Source organism: Varroa jacobsoni, unplaced genomic scaffold (genome assembly GCF_002532875.2).
Source record: "Varroa jacobsoni isolate VJ856 unplaced genomic scaffold, vjacob_1.0 scaffold_403, whole genome shotgun sequence".
Lineage (NCBI taxonomy): Eukaryota > Metazoa > Arthropoda > Arachnida > Mesostigmata > Varroidae > Varroa > Varroa jacobsoni.
The window spans coordinates 104,659-112,534 of NW_019213305.1; the positions used below are offsets into that span (position 1 = coordinate 104,659).

The 7,876-nt window shown below is 44.0% G+C and overlaps 1 long non-coding RNA gene across 1 annotated transcript in view; it reads left to right on the forward strand.

The window, feature by feature from the left end:
• The window catches only part of LOC111260126 (uncharacterized), a 51,388-nt gene extending 43,943 nt beyond the window's left edge, over positions 1 to 7,445 (forward strand). The window contains exon 3 of the long non-coding RNA XR_002680112.1: positions 6,483 to 7,445. This is a non-coding gene — a long non-coding RNA (uncharacterized LOC111260126). The remainder of the gene's footprint in view (positions 1 to 6,482) is intronic.
• Positions 7,446 to 7,876: the final 431 nt, after the last annotated feature.

The following is a 7,876-nucleotide window of genomic DNA, read 5'->3' on the forward strand; positions in this document are numbered from 1 at the left end:
TATTTATATTTATATTTCGGTGTGGCTACATCTGTGCCAGACCCATATCTCTCTTACCCCGTACAGCTCATGTCATTCGCCCGGATCTCTTTGTTTCGGCCTTGTTTCGTGGCGTTTCTTCGTTTACTGCGGCAGTTCCCCTAAAAACGCCTACCGAATCTCCACTATAATGTACAGCACAGCTATTACATATACGTGTCTGCAGCTATATATACATGGCCGATCTACCTGACCCAAGCCACGTTATTGGGAAACGCTATTAGGAAAGACGAGGAATTGGTAAGCGGGGTGTAAAACCAACGCGGTCTCACTCTACTGGTAAACTCTACGGTGTCGGCAGTGTGAGCTGTTCGATGATAACCAGTGGTGTGACGTTCTGCGTCAACGAGCAAAGCATCGAAGCGAAAAGTAGTGCTGAGCTTCCGGCGCTGACGATGACCGGTAGGAGAGTTGATCAAGGGATGTTTAAAGAATCTTGGAGGATAACTAGGGAGGACTTGGGAGACGGGGATGGAAGCCGTTTCGTGGTTTTCCCCTCTAAAATAACGCCTCTAGCGTTAACTGCTAGATTGCGGATCTTGTTCCTACGAGAGCTCTCGGCCCGGAAGCGTTAGCTTCGCAGTGGTACGGATAAGGGAACGAAGGCAAATCTTTACACTTTCCCACTTCCCTTCTCTTTAGCTTTTGCACTATCGTTGAGTTAGAATTTTCCGCTGTTACTGCCGCTCGAGGCGTCCTAGTCCTAAGCGTGTTCTCTCCCATGTGCGGGAAATAGAGACCGAAGCATAAGCAACGAGGATAAACGATTCTTTTGGTTAATTTTTTCTATAGACTACTGCCCACTACCACTAGCACGACCCCGATGTTCGTCTACACGGCTTTCTTGTCTTCTCTTTGCGTGAGTCTCACGACACTTCACTGCTCTTGTCGCTGTCGTCTGTCTTCAACCGTAGCTGAATTGAAGCAAGATAGAGATGCAAAAAGCTGAAGCCTCACTGAAGTGAACTAGAAAAGAGATGTAGATAGAAATGATCGCGGCAGTGCCATAACCGAGGGCTAGCCGTGCACTCGTTGTGTCGTCGACAAAACTGACGAGCGAGTCACGGCCTCTCTCTCTCTCTCTCTCCCTCTCTCTCAAGACGCCCAACGCCTTGGAGTATTCAACGCCTCAGCTTCTAATCAGCAGTCTCCAGCAGCATCAGAACGTCATCAGCAGTTTGAACAGAACAGGACGACCTGCCTGCTGAAGACACGATTGTCTGGAGCCGGCAGCGCAAGAACTCGAGGAGAGTTCGTTCACGCGTTCTGATCGGATGTGTTTTGCTTCGGCGTTCTCATTTTGTCGCTGTTCCTTAGTCTGTTCAAGGGGCTCTGCCTTTCCGGACCCGACAATTGCTTGCCAGTTTCAGATATACTAAAAAGCGATGAGAGACACCGTGTTTCGTGCGAATGTCTTGATAAGAGCGTTGAGCTTGAGACCTAGCCTGGTGTAAAGAGCAAGAAAGGCTAGAAGTGGGTATACGCGGGACTGATATCGTTATGTCTTTGAATTGACAATAGACAGAATGACTTTGAAGCTTTTTGAAAAGTCGAGATATTTCAAACCCCTCTAAAAACGTCTCATCATACTTTGCTAGGACTCGTCTGTTCAGGCCAACAGAAAATAGATTCGTCGAAAATCATTACTACTCAGACAGTGTTCAAGTCTTCACAGAGCATGGCCAGCAGAACGCTCGATTGACGCCGCATCTTCTTTTTATACCCCGCCACTTAATTGCAATTGCCAGATTTGTTAAATGCTTTTGATTAGAGATAATTAGGCCTCATTATACTTAGTACTACCACTTCTCCCTGTAAAACAGCAGCGCTTAGAACATGTTACCTTCCCCCCGGGCAGACCTGATGCTTAACCATGCCGAAACAGGTGAAATGGGCAATTACGTTTTAGTGGACACCGTTTTCTATAGATCCTTTTAAGAAGATCCTTCAACTGAGTGTGAGGTGGGTACCTGTTGTCGTTCGCTTGTGGTTAACGGCGTACCGCCAAGAAGTTGAACCCCTCGTTAACCGTCGTTGTTTATGATCTAGCGACTGCGATGTGGTCGGCATGGGGCACAGTTACAAGTGGCTGCTTTGTCACTTATTAGTGATCAGGACAGAGTGATATCTTAGGCATTGAGAACCGTTGCATATTGTACGAGAGAAACAGCGATATCACACAGTAGCTGACCAGAAAGAGGTCTGCGGTGAGCGTAAAATGCATGAATAGCTAGCTCAAAGTTAAACTTCCCCGCATCACTACTATCACTGCATTTTCGCTCAGCTATGAGTGAACACAATTTAAAATACCTGCCCTGTTATATGCCCTGAATCATCCAGGCATCTTTATGTAGGTTTCTTAAATTGTACATACAAATTAAGTGACGTAGCTGAGAAAGATCTAATTAAAAGCTGACTGGGGACTAACTGTAATTGGAGATAACTGAATAACCTGCTAGTTAAGACACTGCTATAGGACAGGTTAAGTTTTGTACAACATAGTAAGTACCTAGGCAAGTAGTAAGCACCTTTCTTCCGGCACTGAACTCGCTGATGGGCAAAGATACAAGAATATGTAAGTTCTGATCTCTCTAATCCTATGTTATATACGTGCGGCTACATAGAGATTTATTATGCATTTTAATATCATGCGTGTTGTGATTGATCTGTTGCGGTTTTCTTACAAGAGGGGAACGTAAGACGGATTACATGGGCGGCGACTGTGGCAAATAACGAACTAAGAAAAGCTACTCACACGTCTAAAACTTCAGTCTCTAGATCGACCAATCGGTGCAATACCGCCCTGCTATTGGTTCTCGGGTACGAAACAGTGGAAAAGTGAGTTGTACGGGATATCCACAACGACAGCCCCCGCTGCTGCCGCTGTTATTGACTGCTGAACGGGAAATGCTGGCTATGGTACTAATCTAAGCGGTAGTTACCTGCTGCTGTGGATCATTAGACCAAATCGGGCAAAGTGATCCTATTCAGCTCAACCGCAAAATCTGACTCGATTCTCCACTGTGGTTTCCAGCGAACAGACACCCTGCCGGCGGCAGGAGCAATAGTAGCTTGTAGCACTCGATGCGCCGCATCGATTAAATAGCATAGCTTCCTTGATGTCCTGCAGCTTTATGTTCATTATGTGAGAGTATAAAGGAGCGCTGATTGACACGCTTTCGAATCGGTCGACGTCCTCCACTGGCACCTTTCTTTGAGTAATCGGAACGAGAATTGCCGGCCGAGTCCGCTAGCATAGAACAACGTGTGCACCAAGATTATACCGCAATGCTGCTGACAGACAGCAGCATAAGCACCGCCATAATTATGGTGTCCGCTAATGACGACAGGAGATGACTGGTCAACTCGAGGCAAGCCATATTACCACAGTCAAGTTTTGATAACATAAAACATATTGGCTGCTGCCATTGCTGTTATTGTTGTCGCTGTTACCGCTGCTGGGATTATCACCGCACGGGCTTCATGCAACCAGCAGCTGATGTGGGTGCGAGCGAAGAAACCGTGGCCTGATAGGCAGGTTGATAGGAAAACACTTGACCGCGTCGACGAGGACACGACTGACGCTGTCGTCAACATAGCGGTAGGCCGGGCCGTCAGTCGACTGAGTAGCCATCTAACCCAGCGGAAGATCAAGTAATCAACAAACTACAGAGCTGAAAAAAACGTTAGGGACGCTTACAGGATTGAAGAGAATGAAAAAGCCAGCATCATCGTTTGTTCCAGAACATCAACAGCAGCAAGGTGGTGGCAACACCCGTCTTCCATTTGTTATCAACACAACTTTCCTTGTCTCGATATGTATAAGCATGCATATATATTTATACATTAGTTTACGTGTAATATCGCGAGAGGCGACAAGACTTGGCCTACCAACAGTCGACGCTGGTAACCAGACATCGGTCTGACCTTGGACCTAAGATGTGCTCAATACACAGACGATTACATGCTATCTGTTGCATTATAGTAGAGAAATAACAGTAGCATTAGTATATACAAAACGAGAGTAAGCACTGACCAGCAGAAGGGGCTGCGCGACTGTTTGTTGTTTTAATTTTTTCGTAATGATTAATGTGCATCCGAACAGGGGCAAGAGATTTGCCACAGACACATGTTTACATATACATAAAACACAAAAGTAATATGGCAAGTCAGAAGGAACACAGGAAAAAAGGGTGCCAGATTTAACATCTAAAACGGATCGCCAATTAGCCAAAAACCTATGTCATCTTGTAGGTAACGGGTACAGTCACACAATTATTTGTAGGGGGTTTGATTCGGGCAAAAGGAGGACCTTTTTTTTTTCGCTTTTAGCTATAATGGCAATTTCAGCTTTGATTATACGGGTGGCTCCTTTCAGTACTATTGTACACATGGGCCTATGATGGCCTGCTTCGAATAAGTAAGGTTTGTTCGTTTGGTACGGATCCTGACATCCAAGTAAATCACAGATTCTGATTCATCTGGGAGATGAGTCCTGACGGAGTCAACCACACAGCAAATGTCAATTTTATTGAGATTGACGATATCTGTTGGCCACCATAGTATGTACACGCCTGGCGTGTTATAACAAGAAGAACGAGGTTAGACACTCATAAATCATAGAATACATTTTGCGCAAAAATTATGACAGTTGCTCTATTTAGCATTATGGAAGTGCCCTAACACGGGCCTCCCCTACCAGATCCTACTCCATTTCTAGGCACATAAATCCGCGTGTCTCGACGATGGTTCAAGAAGTAACTGGTCTACCTGCTATTCTTAGGGACAGACGACTCGAGTTCGAAACTCGTAGCGGACAGGTTTGTTTCGAGACAAGGACCAGTCTTCAAATGTAATATTAACACAGTTCAGGATCCAAAAATCGGGACATCTATTTACTTTAAATATACTCGAAATTTGAATTTAAGCTTAAGTTAAAATACAGCTGACCCGTACGTTTTGTACAATTCGAACTCACTTTAATGTTCGAACAACTGATTTGCTCAGAGTCGTTACTGCACGAAAACGTTTAACGCAACGAATATTTTAGGGAAGATAAGTTGCATAGCTTGCCGTAAACACTCATATGTAATAACTAGATATTTGTAACTTCCGATCATCTTTGCTTGAACATATTTGACTACTAGAGGTTTGCGGCAAGCCTTGGAAATGATAACGCGGTTGCCTTCTGCGACACCTTTTTTTCGTAACGTGTATTACAAAGTCACCTGAAATTAGTTATCATTGCCTAGTTTTAGCCCTTTCGCGGTCTTCACAACACATCATTAGCAGATCTCGATCCCTGTCATTATCTGTCGGTGCCAAATAGCACGGTTTAGAGGCGCTAAGTTAAAAATTGCGGCTCGAGATTGTCGTCGCTATTACTAATTTGCACACTCATGCCAAATGATGAGAGTTAGTATTATTACGTCAGAATGCACCTACAGGACCGAAAAAGGTCATTTAGGATAGGAGTCTAGGAGCATCTCGAATCAGCACTCAAAAAGCTACGGGACTCTCTTCAGAGTTCAGTCTATTCATGAGCCCTTTCCGTTAGCGGAAATACTGGCCCGGGGTTCGATTTGGTCTTGTCCGAGAGTAGGAAGTATGAACTGAACGCCACAGGTTGGTTTACGAAACTTAAATGTGCCTAAATATAGAAAAAAGAGTTTTTCCTAAGTGAATCGAGCCTCTTTTCTACAGAGGCAGATTTGATTAGGTTATAATTTTCTAGTCTATGAAGTCGAAAGCTTTCCGCGAAAACTTCTTGCACGAAGACCGTATGCATGCATCGCTTATGCACAGCTTCAATAGCTGTTAAAAGAAAGATACGGCAAATAAACGTTGAGGTTCTTCTGCGCTGCTTCCGGTATTTTCGAACTCAGCAGTCCGCAACGCTATCGTCGGCCAAAGGATAAACGTCTATACAATGTATACTTGGTTCTGCCTATATATATAGCATCGACACTTCGCTTAACAGTCTGGAACTCCCTAACGTGCATTACCAATATCGATGTTATTATGACAACAGCGGCCCAGCGGTAGAAAAGAACACACAATAACAATCTAAATAAACAGATCCGACTGTCGACATTTGCAACAAGGTTTGAATGAAATGTTTTTTGTTCATGTTTCGAATTATCTAATGGCTAAACGGGCTATCGTCGACCATAACTGGGGGAAGTTCTTGTCCTGGCTGTTACTGCGACTAAATTCGTTCAGCCTAATATGAAGGCAGAAACCTCAAACACAGGCGAGTATGGGGTCGAATTTTCGAGCCGTTAGTGGCTATTAATACAAGCCTGTATAATCTATGCGTGGCTATTAGAAGTACCATTTGTGTTACTGCTCATTTTGTTGTTGGTTATGTCCGACTGGTCAACTAATCAGTGCGTGCTATGAGATTGCCGTCCGTTGCATTATGTCCCGCTCTGTCGTTTCAGGCAGCTGTCAACTATCCGTCACGATAACCATCGCCAGCGGCATCATCGACACGGTTTTCCAACCAGACTAAAGCACCCGATTGACAAAGAATAATGATATGTTCTTCTTCGTCGTTACCGAGAGAAGCTTCCGCTGTTCCTGCTGGAAGAAGCATAGCGACTAAAACTGAAGAGATCATATCAGCCATGGCTCGCGTTCACTCGCACACCGTAACTGCCATAGCGACTCTAGAAGCTCGACGTACATAAACACTATATACGTAATCTAGAATGCAGCGCTGTTAGTCCAGACAGGCGGGGCTCAATAGAAAGTATTGTGTATCCAGAATTTGATGTGGTTACATAGTAACAGTTAGTTCGAATTATAAACCTCGTAGATAGCCGGTGTAATCTGGTCGGCAAAGAACGCATAGACGAGGGTAGAATGATGGATACAAGGATTAATTTATAAGCGACCAAAGCCAGTGATGAGGCAAGCCACCTGGACCGCCGATCTTATTTATAGAACACCAATGTGTGAATATATTGCGAATATGTTGAAGTTTCGGGGAAGTATTCTGAAAACAATGTGGGGTGCGGCCATCGAGGGAAATGTGGCTTGAGCGATACCACTTGTCTGCTACTATTTGTCGACCGAGATGGCGTGGCAAGATCGGCGAAGAATTGCAATTGTGAGGCTTCTGGTTACGACTATTGCCGTAGCCCAGATCCAGACCCAGTCGATCTTGCTCACACAGATCTACTCATAAAATATATTAGTATCATCATCAATTTTCTAAATAAATTACAAGCACCTTTAACTTAACTTCCACACATGTTCATTGCAAGAAGTGCGTTCTTTCTTCGACAAAAATAAGATGGTCTATTCGTTTAAGAACATTGCCAACCCGCACATGTAAAAAATACGAAATTAAGATGTTAATTACGTTTGTTTATCAATAAACGACTGCCGTTGATAGTATATTCGGGAGTCTGAATAGTTCTTTGACAGCGAGGCGTACATGCGCATATTACTTTAGAATAGCTTAAGTGATAACCAGTAAGTTGGCACATTAGGTAACCACCTTCAAAATAGAGTTGTCTCCTACAATACCCCTTGCCTATGATCTAATCGAAATCGATTCCTGCCTGTTTGCCACGATACATTTCCTGTACGAGAAAAATAAGGTGTCGCTGTTGATATTGAGGGTACGAGGTGTTGATGTTATTGTTAAATATTTTAATTTTTAGCGCACCCACAGCCGGTTCTTACAGCCATTAAGGCTTCTACAGCTACTACAGTTACTACTATTATTGCTACTCATTTAGCCAAATTAATTGATCCTTGCTTTTGTATTTTTCCCGCAAGCCAGAAGGTGTATTCAATTTACATAAGCACACAGCCAGCGTCATGC